The sequence below is a fragment of the Lepisma saccharinum genome, chromosome 23 (assembly GCF_977018435.1).
Source record: "Lepisma saccharinum chromosome 23, izLepSacc3.1, whole genome shotgun sequence".
In the NCBI taxonomy this organism is placed as follows: domain Eukaryota; kingdom Metazoa; phylum Arthropoda; class Insecta; order Zygentoma; family Lepismatidae; genus Lepisma; species Lepisma saccharinum.
In genome coordinates this window covers 15,645,829-15,667,314 of record NC_139251.1, presented here as the reverse complement: position 1 = coordinate 15,667,314, position 21,486 = coordinate 15,645,829, and the positions used below count along the sequence as shown (strand labels likewise).

The following is a 21,486-nucleotide window of genomic DNA, read 5'->3' as shown; positions in this document are numbered from 1 at the left end:
TTCCATTAATAATGTCTAATCACAATAATAAGTTAGAAGGAAAAATTCGCATTTTCACAATAGCTACCAACATTCTCGTTTTTCTTCATCACTTTGAATTTTTCTCTCGAAGATAGCTGCTAATACAAGAAAAGCAATTCAAAATTAAAGTAAAAGTTCAACTACATGAATATCCAACGTCATTTACAATCTTGGAGTGACTGAATATATATAAAAATTGTTGTTTGAACGGAAGGTAAAGGCGTGGTGTCACATTCTGCCTTCAACTCGTGCAGGAAGCAGTTCGTAGCGAGCTCCGCCTTCGCGCGAGAAGGCTTAGTGATCGAACTGTCCGAGTTAGCTAGGGCCGTATACGGTTTGCTAGTGTTGTGTTAGTTTTCTTCCCTTGGAGTGTAAGCGAGGTTTTGTATACAATTACCGAGAGCCAGTGAAGATACGATGAAATAGATCACGATGAACACACAAAGAGAAAACACCTTGAAATTTGTTTTCACTGACGTAATAACGCGACCAACGTCATTGGATTTTCATCGATGGTTTCATGAGGTATACCAAGTGCCTACGAACCAAGTGCTCAGTTTTGAAATATATTACTTTCGTTAGTGTTTGTACGTAAAATTTGTGACAAAAGTGGTAGGAGAACGGTTACTAAATGATTTTGGTGCTGATGTAATCTATAGTGACATAGATGGTGACAATAAGGTTGAAGTAGAATGGGCCCACCAGCGACATGTAATTGTCAGAATCCATGTAGTCCCAACTGAATTAAGTGCAGAAGTGATAATTCGAGTCATGAGTTCTTATGGGGAAGTGTTGAAAGTTGACGACGAGACATACTCTGCGGATCACATTTACCCTACTCGAACTGGACGTGTCTTGATCAAAATGATACTATATAAACCCATACCCTCATATGTAATGATGAATGGAGACTCATATTGGGTAACATACCCTGGGCAGACCCGTACGTGCCTCGCGTGTGAGGAAGTGGGGCAGAATGTGACCCAGTGTCCCAAACGTCGATCCCCTGGGAACCAGTTCCGCAGGGTGCCTGTCAATATACCTGCTGACAATACCGATGGTATATGAACCTACCGTGCTAATCGTGCGGACTAAACCAAGAGATTCACCTCCATCAGTTGCAGAAGTCACTGCGTCAGGAGATAACAAAGAAGGGAACACGGACAGCTCCATAATCACCGAAGAGGAGACAGGTACCATACACGACGTTAGTGTGGAAAATACACCAACAGGAAGGGAAGAGATGGAGCAGCCAACCTTGACCACTTCAGAGGAGATGCATCACATACCCTCACCCCCCTCCCCCCCACCAAGTGCTTTGTTTTCGGAGGCAGAATTCTTCGTCGTTGTCTCCCCTAGGAAATCACGGTCAAGATCTATATCAATGTTACGGTCAGTGGCGGAAGACTCTTTGGTGCTACGAAGAAAGAAGAAGAAAAATAATGAATGCGTAAGTTCCACAATAGTTCATAACGAATTTAGAGTAGAAACTGGTACCCCAAAACAAGTTGTTTCAAAGGTTAGTTTAACAAGTAATTCAGCAAATATAACTAAAGAAAAACCTTCAACGAGTAACAAACTTACTCCAGATTTATTTAGTGGAAAGCATAGTTAATGTATTCTAGGCAGAAGTTGGAGATCTGTAAGTTTGAAGAATTTAAGTAACTTTAGTTTTCTGCTGTAGACAGTTATAATCATGCAAACATTTACCTTGGCATCTATAAATTTGAATCAATACAAAGTAAGACCAAAATAATTGCTCTCAATGACTTTCTCATTAAATCGTATATCGATGTCGCCCTACTTCAAGAGGTCGCAATAGACGATTTTTCCGCACTGAGCATGTTTGAAGTATACAACAATTTTACCCCCTTAGCAAGTAGGCGACACTTGGATTTAAGTAATGTAGTGCGCCATCCCACTGGCAAGCAAATAAGTGCAAAATTAGGCTCCGTTTTTCTCTGTAATGTGTATGATCCATCAGGAAGCCAAAACAGACGGGCAAGAGAAGATTTTTTTTTCAACAGTTGTAGGGCTCGAGTTGACATCCCACACACTAGACACTTTACTAGTGGGGGATTTCAACTGTGTAACTCGTTCACAAGATCAAAACCCAGGATTCAACTTCTCACGTACGCTATATGAATTAACGCAGGGGTTACAACTACATGACGCTTTGGATACACGCCAACGATGAAAATCCAGGTTACACACATATCACCTCCAATAGTGCGTCAAGAATAGATAGGTTTTGTGCCGCACCAAGATTTCAGGAATATATAATTAGTGTTCAAAATTTTCCAGTTTGCTTTAGTGATCATAGTGTACCAAATCTCAAAATAAATTTAGGTTTGATCAAACCCCGACTAGGTAGAGGATACTGGCTTTTAAATAGCACATTATTACACAATGGTAGTTATGTTATGACGGCCTCTCGGCCAGTGGAAGAGACTCTAATCGAGTTAAGCCTAAATTTCGTCAGGTCAGTAAATTTTTCAGTGCAGAGGTTAGTAGAGATCAAAGAAAGAAATATAATTTTTTGTTTGCAGTCTTGAATGATCTCCATCGTTTAGCACTGCAAGGCAATTTCAATCGTCCTTATGAAAATGAAATAAAAGCGCAATTACTTTCTATACATAGGAAACGAAAATCTGCTGCAATAATAAAGAGCAAGATTTTTCCTATAGACTCTGACGAGCAAGCCACGCTAAGTCACATTCTTCAAGAACATAAACACGCCAGGAGTCGCGTTATTCATAAATTAACTTTACATTCCTGTGAAGTTGTCACCAGCCCTCATAGTATACACGACAGGTTTTTGCAATACTATAAAGATCTTCTTGGTTAAGCCTTTAAAACAACAGAAAAGCAATGTAATTTTTTGAACTACCTCCCTGCATCACTGACGGAAAATGAAGGAACTGAGTTCACACAGCCTTTAGTAGAAAGGAGGTTCATAATGCAGTATTCAAAGTTCCGAGGAATAAAACTACAGCCGGAGATGGATTACCATCAGAATTCTATCAATGTTTCTGGGATTTAATAGAGACGAATTAACGAAATGGGTTAATGAAGTGTTGACAACAGGGTCAATAGGGAAGACCAGTAGCACGGGAGTTACAGTGTTAGTACCTAAAAAGGCAAATCCAAAGTTCGTCACAGATTTTAGGCCAATTTCAATAATGAATAGTGACATCAAACTTATAAGTAAGTGCATAAATCAGCGTTTATATAAAAATATGGTGAAACTTATTGCCAATTTACAGTTCGCTTGTAATACGTCTCAAAATGTACATCACTTGCTGCAAACCATAAGAGACGTAATTATTATCAAACAAAATGAGAATGCATCGGAGGCAATTCTATCCTTAGACTTTTCTCAAGCATATGACAGAGTGAGCCATGAATATCTGTACAAATTCTTAGAAGCATATGGCTTCGGAGACACTTTTATTAATTGGATCAAAACCTTATATAATCACACGCTGCTAAAACTCAAAATAAATGGTTTCTTGACAACAAGTTTTAAAATGCGACGAGGTGTCCTACAAGGTAGTCCCTTGAGTAGCACATTGTACGTCCTCACAATAGTCTCTTTTCTGTTTAGTATCCAGAATGATTTACATGGCATTTCTATGGCATCCACAACAATACAAGTAGGAAGTTTCATGGATGGCGTTATCATTTTCCTCAAGGATGAAAGAGATCTGTACAGTGTTCAAAGTCAAATACATACTTTTGAGCACACATCAAGAGCAAAACTAAACAGTCGAAAGTCATTCCTGATGCCCCTTGGCAAGGAGAATCCCTTCACAAAATATAAGGAGATCCCTGTATACAAGAAAATAAAAGTTTTAGGTATAAACGTCTATGCAAATATCGATGAAACGATCGTAGCAAATAGTAAACTCACGTGTGAGAGGGAAATCTACGTCCTCAGAGCGAACAAGATGTTCTCTCTGAGTTTAAAAGCACGAGTAAGATTTATCAACGTTTTTGTTCTCTCTAAACTTTAGTATGTTGCAAAAATCTTGTCCTTCAAACCACGGCACTAAGGTCAACAGAGCTGTTGGCTCTTTTATGTGGCATGATACGATATTCCGAGTGGCAATGAGCGACCTCACGTTATCACAGCAGAAAGGTGGGTTGGCACTAATACACGCGAACACATAGGCAAGGGCATTGCTTGTACAGACTGGCCTTCAAACAATTTTCTCATTGCACGAGTCAACGACCAAAGAATGTATACAGATGATAATACGCAACATTCTTTTAGAAGCTCCCATCGATATTGTAGCGATTTTTGGTAAAAACCTGGTTTATCTGTATAAAGTTACCGAAAATCCTACAATCTTCAACACCGAGTGTTATTTGCGGTTATTCCGTTCATTTACGAAAGAAAAGTGACGTAGTTCAGGAAACTCGCTATAGGTGGCAACACCTGTTATGCTGTTTGGCTGATTTCTTAATCACGCCAGTTGGCATGACGTAACTCGAAGTGCCGTGCGAAGCAAGCAGACACAGTCGACACACAGTTCGAATCACGGATCAGAAAGGGGCAGTTGCGATTGCCGTTACGGCTGTTCAAATTTGTATCGCAGGTACTTTGCTATTCTCGGCAAGAGCGATGCAAGGGGAGTGTAATTTCACGCATTTTATAAGCAGCGTCACGAACTAATATATACGAACGTCTGACTATAACATGTAAAAATCCAGATGCACGAAGTTTACACGTGGGCTAAAAAACTCGAAAGGTTGGTCAAATTCTTCTTGGTGATCAACACGTTTGGAATATACATTGAAAAAGGACTGAAGGCTAGCCAAATTCTACAGCACGCCGTGTAGAACTTCTAAAAGGTATGAGAGTTACATCTTTAAAGTGTGCCCACAGTATTGCTGGAAGAAATTTATTGGAGGACATGTTTGTCTTGAAAGGTCTCGAAGCTGACCCATTCCTCAGGAAATATGAAGCAGGAATGGACTTACAGAACGAGAAGTTATCCCTCACCGTAGACGGAGTTCCGGTAGAGCAGGACCTCGTGAATAATGAATCTTCGATAGCGAAGTGTGTAAGAAAAGTCCGTGAAGATTCCCATGTCGATCAGTGGACTGCTAGTCCTGACGATATTCTTCAGAAGGTCAATGCGAATGAGATTTTATGCAAAAGTGGTAGAAGCCAATTGAAGGAAGTCTCACTTCCAGTGTGAGATTGAACTCACCACCACAGAACCTGTATATCGATCTCCATATCCCATACCTGTAGCAAAAAGGAAACTCCTGGAGGAAGAACTGGAAAAGTGTAGGCAATGGGGTGTTATAATGTCTTGTAAATTCCTCGTACTTGAACCCTTTAATTGTAGTCGACAAGCCTGATGGTACAGTATGCCCTGTCACGTGCCAGTTCCGACGACACAATGAAAAATACAAGGAAGAAATGTTTCCCGAGAGCGACGATAGATAGAGCACGCCATATGAAGAAAAGTAGAGTTCAATGTAGAAACTTGGAGCGGAGAAGAGCGATTATATATATTATAGTAAATGCAAAATATATAAAGGAAGAGTATAAAAATTATAGAAGGAGTGAATAAAATGTTTTATATATCCACTTAAGATAATTAAGAATATGCTCGTATATGAAACAATTAGGAAAGAAGTTAATAAGTGAGCAAATGAATTCAGAAATGTATCTCTATCTCCTTTTTGATCCTAGTGATCAAAATTTGATTTAATACCTCTGACGAGGAGAACATTGTCAGCTTTTGTATTTGTCCGTCCCTCGGTGGCGCTGTGGTCAAATTAGACGCCTTGAAGCACTTACGGTTGCGCTTCTTATTAGACGCACTGGGCCATAGGCAGCGCTTGCTGTTAGCGATCCTGGGCTATCCCCTTTTGGTCGTTACATAGGAGGTGGCGCTATTGTCAGTTTAGTCGACCCTACTCTTTCTATAAGTATAGCTTATGTCGTTTGTATAATACCAAAGAAGCGGGGAAAGCGAGCGCATATATCTAATAAATAAGATTACGATTTAAAAAAGGGGAAGAAATAAATTAGAAGAAGGAAAAGAAGAAGAAGCCTTTTCCCAAAATAGAAGGAAGAAAAGAAGAAGAAGCCTTTTCCAGAAATTATGAGAAGAAAGAAGATTTCCTTTCAAGAAGAATATAACCGACGTAAATTTGGAATCATCATATACTATATATATATATATATATCAATGTATATACAAGCTTCGCTATATATTTTCTCTGTATTGTGTATAGTTTTCAGAATTTAAATCCGCATTTAACTATATCCTCTTGGCTATAAAAACGCTTTCTTATTTGGAATTCTCGAATAAAGAACCTATCCCCTGAGATTAAGATATCTGTAGCCGTGGTATAAATAACATTTAAGTGCGTACCCCAAGGGCGTAGCAGCCCATGCATTGACTTCAGAAATTTGAATAAAATTGTACGTGTTCAACGGAATTCAGTTGAGCCCATTTCGGATGCCTTACAAAAATTTAAAGGCGCTCGTTATTTTACAAATCTGGATCTGGCTTCTGGGTATTTACAGATTCCTGTAAAAACTGACTGCCAACCATGTACTGCTTTCTCCTATAAGGGACGTCAGTGGATGTTTGCTCGAATGCCTTTTGGTATCCCAAGTGCTGTATCAATTTTCATAGCTGCCATGCATGCTGTATCTAACTCAATATATATATGGATGACTTGCTGGTTTTCCATAAAGAGCTCTCCAAGTATCTCCAACATCTGGATGAGGTGTTACAGCGACTCCAAGAAGTGGGAATGACAGTAAAGCTTCGAAAGTGTAAATTTGTCTAGAATGAAATTACCTTCTTAGGCCACATCGTTTCTGGAGATACCATCAAAATCCAACCTGACAAAAATTCAGCCATTAAGTTGTTTCCTAAACCTAAAACTAGAAAGGATGTTCGGAAATTTTTAGGCCTCGCTAACTGAGAAGTATGCTGTTTATTTGAAAGGCAGGCACTTCACTATCTACAGTGATCACAAAGGGCTGATATGGTTACAAGACGCCAGAAACTGGAACAGTCGTTTGAGTCGTTGGTCTCTAAAACTCCAACAGTACCCGTACAAAATAGTATACGTCTCTGGTCGCCAAAACGATCTGGCAGATATTTTATCTCGGTATCCTGCTGATGATATACCCCAGATTCATCCTGAAAATAGCCAGCAGACATTCAGAATAAACTACCTGTGGGCCGAAAGGGGAGAATTAGATGACATCGACAAGTGGAGAGAGGTATAATATGAAGATGAATTCTGCAAAAAATTACTCCAATCTCTAAATTCTCAGGAACCTAACCTCAGATTCCATCGTTCCTATCTCATTCAAGAAGGAATTCTATTTAAGAGAGGGTCATAATCAGTCTCTTTGGAAATTGTGTGTTCTGGTGGTAATAAAGCAACCTCTCTTGAAAGTAATTCATGATGAAGCTGGCCATTTTGGAGTATCCAAGACATTGAAGCGACTTGCAGTACAATACTTCTGGAAAGGCATGAAAGATGACGTGATACAGTACATCCGAGATTGTGAAATTTGTGCCCAGAGTAAACCAGACAAATTAGGGATAATCCAGGAGACCCTTCATATCAGTCCCAAGCAACCTCATGTGATGCTCTCTCTGGACTTGATTGGGAAGCTTCCTCGGTCTAATGGATACCAATACATCTTGAGCCTTATTGATGTGGATGCCTCCCCGATGGCGCATTGGTAGCGTCGCCGCCTTGTAATCAAGGGGTTCCGGGTTCGATACCCGGTGGAGGCACAAGTGGTTCGGATCCCACTTTAAACTGTAGGTCCAGTCCCGATTAGCCTTACTGTGCATAAAGTAGACTTAAAACACCAACTCAACTCAACTTATTGATGTGGGTACACGTTTTGTCTCCGCATATGTTTTACGGACTGCCAGCACTACAGAAATTATAAACACTCTTCAGAGAGGATATTTTGCTCACTTTCCAAACGTTACGTTTACCCTAAGCGACAGAGGAGCTCAGTTTACCTCTAAGCAGTGGAAACAATTTACCAAAAGCGGTGGTATCCATCATGTTTGCACAACAGCTTACAATCCAAAGTGGAACATAGTAGAACGAGCAAATCAAGAGAGAGTCAGATTACTTCGTTTATTTTGTTATCGAGAACATCAGACTTGGTCGCGATACATATCAAAAGTTGTTAGGTTAATTAATTATTCTATTTCTGAAACAACTGGATACTCGCCTGCTCAACTATTCTTCAACCATCCCATACCCAGAGAGATCCTAATACATTTCAATTGGCCCGAACGGGAAGAAGCCCAACCAGATTGGAAGTCCAAATTATTCTTAGCCCAAGTCAGGGAAAAGAAGATGCTGTCGAAGGATTTAAAACAGAAGGGAAACGCCAAGACAGTGACAGTTGGAGACTTCGTGATGGTTAAAAAACATTCCTTAAGCTCCTCACTAGATAGGACCATTCAAAAGTTATTTATGTTGTGGATAGGACTTTATCTAGTGCACAAAGTGGAAAATAATGTTGTGACATTGCTAATTCCAAGGACTAAAGAATTATATGGTAAGGTTAACGTGGATAACCTAAAATTGGTGTGTTTTTCGGAGGATAAAAAGAAAGAGTTTGTACTTTAAAACTAAGTTTCCTCCAGGTAGATAACTTCCTTCCTGAAACTTAGTTTCCGAAAGGAATGGGCAGATGATATGATCCACATTTTTATGTGACGTCACCAGTAGAAGATATGTCACTAATGTATTTATTTTTGTAAAGGAAAGCTTAATTTCTTTGTTATTATATGCAATATTGCACCCTGTTTTGTAATGTAAATCTTTTGTTTAATGTTTATTGTATTTTATGCTCTATTATGAGTAGTTTAATGTATCTTCATGTTTGCGAGAGTGCACTATGTGAATTTGTATTTCTAAACATGTGTAGATGTCAGTTTTGTTGATAGTATCCTTTTGAAGATAGTGAGTGATTCATCTGTACTTGAATCTGTGTTCTCGAAAATAGTATAAAAGCGATGATATCGCGTAATAACAACCACACTTTCGCCACGGATCGACGAAGCTTTTAAATTTAAAAAGAACTCCTCGGTGTCGTGCATCTTGGTATGGGCGCAAGCTAGACCTATGTGACCATAGGTCCGCCGATAGCCATGCATTGATGCTATGCACAATACTGCAACCATTCTACGTTAAATAATAAAGCTAGCCTAAAAATTCATTTGGAAATAAAAGGCTAAAGAGCAAATATTGGCTCAGTTATTATAGCATATCTCTTGGTGTGGTAGTTCCCTGCACCTGAGACGATTCTGTTTACTTCATCGAGTCTCATCGTTCACCGCTGAGTATTATTAAGTTATTATTAATAAATATAATAATACGTTTAATAGTATGTGTCTTGTGTTGCAGTTGTGCTGTCTAGTATGTTTGTGTAGTAGTTGTGCTGTCTAGTATGTTTGTTTTGCATAGTAGTAATTTGTTTGTGTTTGTCTTGTGTAGTAGTTGTGGTGTGTTTGTGTTTATATTGTGTTATAGTTGTGATGTGTTTGTGTATGTCTTGTGTAGTAGTTGTGCTCTCTAATGTGTTTGTGGTTGTCTTCTGTAGTAGTTCCTCCATTCATATTGGGGGTTAGGCGTAGAGCTGACAACTCTGCACTGTAAAAAGCCATGTCAAGAATCAGGCCATGGATGTTCCCAAGGTAAAATATTCCGGAGGTAAAATAGTCCCCCGTTCGGATCTCCGGGTGGGGACTACTTTGGGAGGTCCCTGGACTAAGGATAAGATCTACGTTAGGAATAAGGATATTAAATTAGGCACCTGGAATGTTCTGAGCCTTTACCGGCCTGGGGCATTTCAGTGTACAGTTAATGAGATAGTTAAGTATAAATTAGATGTAGTAGCTGTCCAGGAAGTTAGGTGGCCAGGAGAAGGGAATTGTAAAACTAAAAATTATACTTTTTTCTATGGTGGTACTGAAAATCATAATTTTGGAACAGGCTTTTTCATAAATAATAGAATTATCTCGGCTCTTAAAACAGTAGAATTTATTAATGATAGGATATCATATGCAGTTTTACAGGGTAGGTGGTGTAAAATGATCTTAATAAACATACATGCACCAACGGAAGATAAAGATGATAATACTAAAGATGATTTTTATACAGAGTTAGAACAGGTCTTTGATAAATTTTCTCAGTATGATATGAAAATTCTGTTAGGTGATTGTAATGCACAGATTGGCAAAGAAGAGACATTTAAACCCACGATTGGTAAAGAAAGTCTTCATGAATTAAGTAATGATAATGGTATAAGATTGATTACTTTTGCAACCTCAAAGAATTTAATTGTGAAAAGTACCACTTTTAAACATAAAGATATCCATAAATATACCTGGTCTTCTCCAGATGGTAAAACTCATAATCAGATAGATCATATTCTCATTGATAAGAGAAGGCATACTAGTATAATTGACGTTCGTACACATAGAGGTGCTGACTGTGCCAGTAACCATTATTTAGTAATTGCTAAATTAAGAGAAAGACTCTCAGTGATAAATCATAAGCAACAAAATCTAAAAGTTATAAAATTTGATACAGGAAAGTTTACTGATGAAAGAATTAAGAAAGATTACCAAATTAAACTGTCAAATAGATTTGATATTTTGCAGGATTTAAATGATGATGAAAATATAAAGGAAACAGACGTAAATAAGAATTGGGAGCACATACGTAATGCAATAGAATCAGCAGCTAAAGAAAGTATAGGATACCATAAACCGAGAAAAAGTAAGCCATGGTTTGATAATGAATGTCATAATCTAATAGAAATAAGAAATCAGGCTAGACTTAGGTGGTTAAATAACTCTGATGATACAAATCTAAACAATTATAATAGAATAAAGCGAGAAATTAACCGCACGTTTAGAAGTAAAAAAAGAGATTACTTGAAAAGCAAAATTAAGGAAATTGAAACAAACAGCAAAAATAAAAATATCAGAGATTTATATAAAGGTGTAAATGAGTTTAGAAAGGGGTGGCAACCTAAAGTAAACTTGATAAAAGATCAAGACGGTGATTTTCTAGCTGACCCAAGCGATATTCTAAATAGATGGAAGAACTACTTTAATGACCTTTTAAATATCCATGTAGGAGATAAATCAGAAGTAAATGAAGTCCACACAGCAGAACCTTTAGTTCCAGAACCTAACTTGACTGAAGTTAAAGATGCTATTAAAAGGCTAAAGAATAACAAAGCACCTGGCATTGATTTAATACCAGCTGAGTTAATTAAATATGGTGGAAATTCATTAATATGTCAAATTCATAAATTAATTTGTTTAATATGGAATAAAGAAGAAATCCCTCAACAGTGGAAAGAATCCATAATTGTCCCTGTGTTTAAAAAAGGTGATAAAATGAACTGCAATAATTACCGTGGAATTTCTCTACTCTCAACAACATATAAAATATTATCTAACATTCTTTTAACAAGACTAACCCCATATGCTAATGAAATTATAGGTGATTATCAATGTGGATTTAAACGCAACAGATCAACTACAGATCAAATTTTTCACATCAGACAGACACTTGAAAAAAAGTGGGAATATAATCAAAATGTCCATCAGCTATTCGTTGATTTCAAAAAAGCATATGATTCGGTCAAAAGAGATAAATTATATAATATATTAGTAGAGTTTGTAATACCTAAGAAGCTTGTTAGTATGATAAAAGTATGCACCAGTGAAACAGAAAGTAAAATTCGTGTGGGTATTAATATGTCTGACAAATTTACAATTCATGATGGGTTAAAACAAGGAGATGCATTATCTCCATTGCTCTTTAATTTTGCCTTAGAATATGCTGTTAGGAAGGTAAACGAAACTAAAGAAGGACTAAAATTAAATGGTGTGACTCAGTTGTTAGCATATGCAGATGATGTAGACTTACTGGGGGATGATGTGAATACAATTAAGAATAATGCTAAAATATTTTTCAAAACTGCTAAAGAGATAGGTTTGGAAGTTAACAAAGGGAAAACTAAATATATGCTTACAGGCCGAAACCAAGTGTTAGGTAATAATCAAAATCTAATTATTGATAACAACTCGTTTGAAACAGTTTCCAAATTCAAATACTTAGGAGTAATATTAACAAATGAAAATTATATTAAAGAGGAAATAAAAAGTAGGCTTCATTCAGGAAATGCATGTTACTTCTCTCTTCATAAACTTTTGTCTTCTCGTTTAATATCTAAGAAACTAAAAGTTAATATATACAAAACAGTAATTTTGCCTGTAGTATTATATGGATGTGAAACTTGGTCCCTTACATTGAAAGAGGAACATAAATTGAGAGTATTTGAAAATAGGATCCTTAGGAAAATATTTGGACCTAAAAGGGATGAGGAGACAGGTGAGTGGAGAAGGTTACATAATTTAGAACTACATAATTTGTATTCATGTCCAGACATTATTAGAATAATTAAATCAAGAAGACTTAGGTGGGCAGGCCATGTGGCACGAATGGGAGAGGAAAGAGGAGTTTACAGGATTCTTGTTGGGAAACCTGATGGTAAGAGACCAGTAGGAAGGCCAAGACGAAGATGGAGGGACAACGTCGAAATGGACCTAAGGGAAATCTGTAGGGATGGAAAAGAGTATATAGATCTTGCACAAGATAGGGACAGATGGAAGGCCTGTGTTGCTGCAGCCATGAACCTTCGGGTTTAAGAAGGCTAGAGAGTTAGTTAGTTAGTTTAGTATAATAATACAGGCAATTGAACGTATCATAATTATAGAATAATACAAAAAATTCTACAATCTTACACATTATCATAAGTTTATATTGTAGCTTTCTACAAGTTCAGATACCTATTAAACTTCTAGTCTTTCAGAGATATGTTAGAATTGAGATATTCCTTTGGGAATATCTGGGAATTTTATAAGGTATATTATTCAAAAAGTATTCACTATCTATTTGGAAATATAAATTCTTCTGTATAAAATTATTACTTTCTATTTTTCTTTTTTCTTCTAAGGTAGACATATTCAATTGTGTTAACCATTTAGAGTAATATTGGTCATAATAATTATTTTAAATTTCTTGCATAATAACCTCATAAATAGCTTTTGAACAGATTCAACTTTTTGAAGGTAATTCTTGGCTGTCAGGCACCGTAATAATAATAACTGTCATTCGCTGTTACAATATATACAAAATATCCTTAATAACGACACAAAATGTTTTACGCCAATGAAATAAATGATAGTTTACACATATAATACTGAGATATGAATAAGACACAGATTAAATACAATGCATGCAAAAACCGAAAGTCGTTTTCACGTTCAGAAGACACAATGGGCTCTTATGGGCAATGCTTTTCTTATGGGAAATACGAGCGCGCTGTTGTGAAATTTCTGGATTTACAAATTTAGCTTAAGCAAAATCGGTACCTGTAGTTTTGCAGGAAATTTTGTAGAGAATACGATGGTGAACACAAAAAACTGGTACCTTGCTTACATAATTTTAGATAAATTAAAAACGCAAATTTTCTCTGAAAACACAATTTTTACATTGTTTTCATTCCTAACGTTGAAACATGCCGTAAAATTGAAGCATTCATTATTAAAAAAATTGACACTGTTTTTTAATTGTCATAAGTGATGGTGGTACTCAGAATTTATCAATACTTTAAAGCATATTTGCATTAAAAAATATTCAAATAAAGTATGTGGAGATTTTTTATATTCGTGCAGTAGAAAATGTCGTCGCTGGCCATTTTTTGTTCTGTAATTCCAAGTAAAAACTTCCAGCGACAAAGTTGTGGAGAAAATAATGAAATTATTTTTTGTAACCACTCAAAGGTTCCCAGAAATATTACTTCCATGCATTTGGAGTTTCTTTTTAACCCGAACCGCGCGCGAAGAAAGGAGACGTTGTCTGGCCATCTTGAGCTGGCTCACCGCAGCATTCCGGCCAAGTTTTCGAGTTGTTATTTTATTTTATTTTATTTCCATTCAGTAAAAATATGAACTTCATGCAGTTTGTTATAATAGAATTGAAATTACTTAAATTTAATAATTGACAATTATTTCCAATGCTGCTGTTGTGAGTAACATAGTGCTGTCGCAAATACACGTTGTTTTTGTTTACATTACTGTCGACATTAATACTGAAATGAAGTTTCCAACGTACACATAAATTCATAGACACCATATTAACCATTGAAAGGCTTTCCAACACGTGACAAAATATGGGACTTCAAGATAGAAATATGACATGCCTTGCTTGAGTCATTATCAGTTCACGTGGGCCATAACTCATTTGTTTGTTTGGGTTGCAACTTGAATCTAACCCATGTGCCAGGTTCCCCTTACTTGAGTGAGAGCTCTGCTTTGGTCTCTTTGGACCTTTTCCCTCTCTCGAAAAAGTGTTTTCAGTTGTGTGAGCGATCAGTGATTTTTACTTTTTAAAGTGATTTCTGAAGTGTCATATTCGTGCATTACACTCGCGTGTGTAGTGATCGCAATGATCATAGTAAAAAGGGTAACTGTAACGTTCACAGTATAATATTAATATTAATAATTACATAGAATTATCATTATATATACAAAATATGTAACACCTTCATTGTGAAGGAAGGTCATCATTTCCCGGCGACATGTGCTAGCGCTGTATTGGCAACACTGTGCGGTTTCTCCATAAACGCTATTGTGTCTTCTGAACGTGAAAACGACTTTAGTCTAGGCATTTGGGAGGGGCGTTCACACCCATCGCCCTCCCCGTGGATCTGTGCCAGAACATCGTCAGTGTACATGCTATTTTGTATTTGTTTACGTGTATCGTCGTTCCTCGAATTTTAAGATTATGAACAGATATCGCGACATCAGTATGCAAATACCGTAAGAATAACAAAACAACATCAACTTACTTCGCTCCAGTTCTGTTGTTGACAGTGGAAAAATAAATATGAATATTCCCTGTGTGCTGTGCTCGGCTAATATCTTGAAAGTAATGGTTTTAGGAAGGGCTATTAGGTAATACTGACTTCAGACGACAACAAGGCCACTCCTTATCTCATAGTGTCTGTGTCGACTAAGGTAACAGTGTTGCACTTCCACCTGTAAAATTTCTCCACGAAGTGTGTAAGATGTGAGTTTCACCTACAGTACTAGATATGAGGCCTGTTTAATTCAAAATTGCGACAAATTAGATGAACAAAATAGAAAATAAGCTGTGCTTGAACCCAAACATATATATATTTCCGTCAGTAGTTATTGGGTGCCAAAACTGCGGGGGAGAAGGGTGTTGGGGACAATTTACTTTTTCTTTGAAGACAAGGTTTAGCATTAAGAGGGCATAGTGCGGAAGTATATTTGTCTTTGCTTTCGTGTTATTTTTACTCATTAAATGGTTTACCATGTAACGGATTTATATGTAAATACATATCTATATACGAGTTGAAATCAGTTATATTTGTATTATCTTTGCGCAGCATGGCATCTAGATTCGAAAAATTCAGTTTTTATTTTCCATATTTTTACACATATTAGGTTTTGGTTCATATTTTACATATTTTAGTTATTTTTGCATATTATTTCCATATTTCAGAACATTTCTCAGCATATACTCCATATTCGTGCAAAAACTCTACATGTCCCCGTGTGACCGAAAGAGTCGGGTTAATTTCTTGCGAATAACTAACATACAATATTGAACGCAGCTTGAATCAATATAAATCCACTTTCGAACACTAACACACAAAATTTTGTTTTCATTATTTAAAAAAAAAAAAATGAAAACACTTTTTGTGTTGTTTACAATTAATGTTAATGTAAGATTATTGTATTTTATGTAGCTCGTGTAGTCTCTTATATTATTAAAAAGGTAAATTTTTACAATTTTAAGTCCATATTTAACTCCATATTTTGGTGAATATGTATTTACATATTTAGCACATTTTACTAGCCTATATATAAATCCCTTCCCTGGTTAATACATTATATCTGCATACTTTTGCATTCAAACCAAGAAGAAACGAAACTCGAGCAATTATTATTCCCTATTTAAATATATAATTTTTCATGCAGGTGTTAACAAGTACAGTTGCAGTCATGAAAGCACCTGGAGAGCCACTACAGCAATATTTGTTGCGGTAGGAAAGGATAATCACGTAGGGTCTTGAAAAGGAAGGTCAGGGAACGTGAGAATGGAAAAGGAATGCACTCAGCATCGTCGTGTTGTCGTTTCTCCACATACATAAATACAATCCTTGACTCTGGAATGTTGTCTGTACAAAGCACACCCGGGTAATATTGGCATGTTGAAAACAACGAGGTTGCTTACTCCACATTTTCAATTCTTTCACTTCATGCCTGCCGGCCTCTGTGGCGGAGTGGTTAGCACCAGGATTGTACAAGGTCCAGGAATTTCTTAAAAAATACATTCCGGTCCAGGAGAGAAAATCAGCAAGCGTAAATGGGTTCTGGACCGTAACGAACCTTTCTATCTGTAGTGTATTTCAATTCGGTCCAGGAACTTTTTCCCGGATGAATTTAAATACGGTCCAGGAATCTTTTCCCCGGATGAAATTAAATTCGGTCCAATAACATTTTTTAAGCTGAATTTAAATGTAGTCAAGGAATCTTTTTTTTTTTCGGATCAATTTAAATGCGGTCCAGAAACTTCTTTCCCACCTGTATTTCAATACTGTTCAGGAAAGTTTTTTCCGGATGAATTTAAATACGGTCCGGGAACATTTTTTCAATTAAACAATACGCAACTTGTACCGAATTTATTTTGTGCGAGAAAAAAGTTTCCGGTTCTGCAGTGGAACCCAATAGAATTTACGGTCCCTTCATCACTTTAATCATATCATCACTCATTCTCACCTTCGCGATTAGCCACAAGTGGCAAAATGCGAAGTAAAACAACCCAAATAAACTCGTTGACGCTATGGTATGACTGCCAGTTCTCGACCATTTGTGCCATATTCAAGCCAGGAACGTGAGTGAGTATGTTTTTAAGTCCACTTTCTGCACAGATAAACCAATCGTGACTGGACCTACAGTTTAAAATGGGATCTGAACCATTGTATGCCTCCACCGGGTATCGAACCCGGAACGCCTTGATTACAAGGCGACTACGCGAACACAACGCCATCGGGGAGGCCCTCAAGCGCAGAGCAATTACCTGGCTTTGTTGTGCTACGAAATCAGTAGCCTTCTGATACTTCAATCAGTAAAGCACGAGATTTCAACGATGATGCCGTCTTGTTTCCCTTAAGGCCAAACAAAAGACTTAGGTTGAAAAAATAAGTATTATTATGGCACACATGCGATATCTTTGTATATTATGTTAGGTATATTGAATGTTATTTACATTCGGGAAATATTCAGCCCCTCCCCTCTTTTGCCTCGGGTCTGATGCGTGGCACACCCTACTTGCAACGAACGACAAAACTAAGTGTTGAAACTCTAATCCCAGCCCTCCTCGGCTCGTGGTCTGGCTCTATGAGTGTGCGCTTCAGTCTATCGTCCAGAAGTGTTATGTGTCCGTACAGGCTAGCTCTTTCCCCCCAGGGCCGCTTGGTTGAAGCTGAACAACAGGCGGTTGGGGACCAAGCCGTCCAGGGTTCGATGCCCGGCTGTACCTGCACGGTGCACATAAACAAATAGAAAATATTATTGAGATGGGGAAAAGGATGGGGTTGCATATTAAATTATAGCGATTTGATTGATGGACTGTGATATGTGAATATGTATTATGTTAAGAATCTCTACATGATAATAAGAATTACAAGTCCACACCTTAATTTCAATTCCTGTCACACTTACACCGATGTCCTGGCGTTGTGTATTGGGAACCTGGTTGTCCTGGTTGTCCCAACTGTCCGTGGTGTCAATCACACTGCCCTCCGGTGACGATTCCTACATATATATCAGGCCGCGGAAGCACACGTCACAGTTCACATCTGTCTTCTGTACACTGACCATTTACATATATCCTTTTATATGAAAAAAAGGTATAGTTTATCTTGTGACGAAAACTATCCCGTACATCGTAAATCAAGGGTTAAATGCTATGCTCTCAGCATTGACAGACACTGACTTCTAGACTCAGGATGTTCAGTATAACCATTTTTACACGAACTCTCAGCGCAACCTATCGACAAAGACTTGTCAAGGCAAATCCTCAACACTTCTATCGCAGCTTCTCGACAACAGACTCTCCGGCACAAGTTCTAGACACACACTTGTCACTTGAATTCTCCACCGACTCTTCTGTCTAGCTTATAGACGCACACTGCACTGCCAAAATCACCGTTGGGTTAGGTTTTTTTGTCCATGTCCACTTTCTGTTGGCTGACGTGGAGGAGGGGGTTGGTTGCAGGGAAGAATGGAAATATTTCACGTTCGGGAGACAAAGGAGCTTCTGGGAGAGAAAGGGTAAATATAGCCGTCGCCTTTTGTGGGCAAGGCAAATGACCTTTGCTTGGCTTCACTGAAACTGACGGGGATTTGGAGTCTTGCTGAATGTTCGATAATAATAATAAATGTAGAAGAAAATGATATATGTATATATTGATAATAGTGTGCGCGTATGGAAAAACGGGTACACCTCCTCGGCTCGTGGTCTGGCTCTATGAGTGTGCACTTCAGTCTATCGTCCAGAAGTGTTACACTACTCCTGTGAATACTCACACCCGTTTTTGCGTACATAATGAAGCTTAATATATTGGCAACCCAAGTTTTGATCACCTTTCACTGAAAATGGGGCTATGACAGAGTTATACGTATTTCATGATTTTTTTTTCACACGAATTGTTTTACAAATTTAAAATATTTCGGAAATTATCCAGCCATTCACGAGAAGAGCGATGTTATTGTGTAGTATGTAATTCAGCATTCGATAACCTGACAAAATCACTCAAAACATAGAAATACCGATCTACAATATCAATACGATGATACTATATCGATTTGCAAATTATTTCGTAAAAACTTTCTCCCCCGCTCTGCTGATATTAATGAGCAATGAGAATAATAGCATTGGCGTACACCAAAGAAACCGATCAAACTACCACACGGAGGAAATTAGTTGTAATTTATCTAGCTGTTGACAGCCTGATCAAACAAAGCAAATCAAGCGAAATCAAGAGAATAATAAATGTTAAAGCAAATTACAGTATTCACTAAGTTCACACTGCCCTGCTTCGTAATCGTACTTCACAATTTTCCTTCTTTTCCGCCGTATACATATATTACTGCAGTTGCTACAGGCTTTCTAGCTAACTTCCCTCCAAAAATTCAAGAACGTTAAGTCTGCTTTCGCTATGTACAGTTTCCCTATTCATCATGAAATCAAACACTTTGCACTGAAACAAGAACGGCCTTTTGACAGCGTTAAATAATTTGTAACGCAGTAACAGGCACACAATGGAAACAGCTGACTATTTTGATGCACGCTCCCTCCTCGCGGGTTGATAATTCGGCTACTGCGCCACAGAGGCCGCTTATTTTGACCAAGATGCACGAAGCAAATGCATGCTTAAAACACTCGTTTTGGTTTCACTTGCCCTCCCCCTCTCGCCCTTTTCTTCCTTTGTTATGCCATCGAAATTTTTCTTTCATAAAAAAAAATCCCTCAATTTGCGATGATGTATGGGTTCCATCGACTCCATGACACGATCTCCAATGGGATGGGTTTGCAACACTACATTTGCTCGCACACACATCCCTGCGTTCACAGCCTTCCTAAATGATGCAACCTCCACTCACACGGCGCTTAAGCCAAAACACCCAATCAGCGTCCTCTACGCGACTGCTGCAAGAGCGTCATAGGGAGCGAAACTACAATTGTGTTCCAGCCCCGATCGCGACCTGGTCTACGCGGGTGGATATCACTGATCGCAGGCTTCTCCACCATCTCTCTTGGTGCAGCGGCGTGGGAACACTTGATGTTTCGAATGAGATAGAGTTCAACAAATAAGTATAATAATAATGATTTGCATTACAGATTTATTTGGGTGTGCACGTGCGAATGTGCGAATAGGCGGAAGCCGCTACTGCCTCCTAAACTAAAAATAACTAAAATATGTAAAATATGAGCCAAAACCTAATAGAAATATGGAAAATGAGAACTGCATTTTTCGTGTCTACATGCCATGATGCGGAAAGATAGTACAACATATCAGTGGCGTCTCGTCCCTTGGGGCTTCCGGGGCTTAGCCCCTAAAGAAAAACGGACGTATTCACGTAATTATCAATCACCATAACGCATAACTATTACACAGTCTTTTAAAAGGCGATTTTTACCCACGTAAATTCATCGTCTGTTGCAATGGATACGACAGCGCTCCTAGCGGCATTGATGTCAATTATCGTTTTCCGGGGCACGTCGTAAAGGAAGGCGTGGCCTACATCCACCTACGCTACAGTGAAGGTCACATGCTAGCAGAGAGAGGAGGGAAGAGTGCAATGGATTTGAGTGCTGATTCGGGGCTAGCTCCGTTGCGTCGCGTTCGATCTCGCGTGTTGTGCTGTAGTGTTTTGGTGGCTTTCATTCGCTATGTTTGAGTGAGTTTGGCAGGGTTGATGTTCGAACACAAATTGATGAAGGACATTGGCTGTCAATTACAAGACCCATTGAATTTGTCCGGAAAAAAAGGCATATATTAAATAGAATTATCGATTGCTTAAAATTCTGTGGTCGACATGAACTTGCTCTACGAGGACATAATGAAAGAGAACAATCTTTAAACAGAGGCATCTTCCCAGATTTATTATCCCTTCATAGAAGAGGGAAAACTAAAGAGGGAACTTCGTGTTCTTTATTGTAGTGAAGAGTTGAAAAACATAAACTCTATCAGTAGATTGCATTCATTTTTTATTTAAAATTATTTAGAGGGTACCTTTTCAGAAACAGTAAAAATGACAAACATAGTTTTAATAACTCCAGTGGCTACAGCTGAATCTGAACGATGTTTCAGCACATTGAAGCGTATTGAAACCTGCTTAAGAAATGCAATGGGCCAAGACAGACCAAATGCCTTGGCACTTGCTTACAATAGAGATAGAATACATTTCAAACAAAGAGGGCTTCAACGAAAAAGTAATAACAAAATTTGCTGAGCAGAAGAACAGGAGTCAACGTTCGTAGAAAGGTATGTTTCACAACAAAACCTGTTTCTTTTGTAATCATGTGAATTGTCATTACATTTTAAATTCTTTCAAAAAAATAAGCCCCGGCCAAATTTGAGGCCACGAGACGCCACTGCAACATATAACTGACTTCAGCTTCATACATAATTATGTATTTACATATAACTCCCTGACGATGTTTGCTGAAGACTTTTAGTAAGCTTGAGTGTACACGATGTTTATGGCAAACATGTTAAGTACTGTTACAGGACAATGCATGCAGAGAAAACACAACATT

General features: G+C 37.9%; 1 protein-coding gene across 1 annotated transcript in view; it reads right to left on the bottom strand.

The window, feature by feature from the left end:
- The window catches only part of LOC146005222 (UNC93-like protein), a 41,082-nt gene that overhangs the window by 19,464 nt on the left and 132 nt on the right, over nucleotides 1-21,486 (bottom strand). The window lies entirely within an intron of this gene.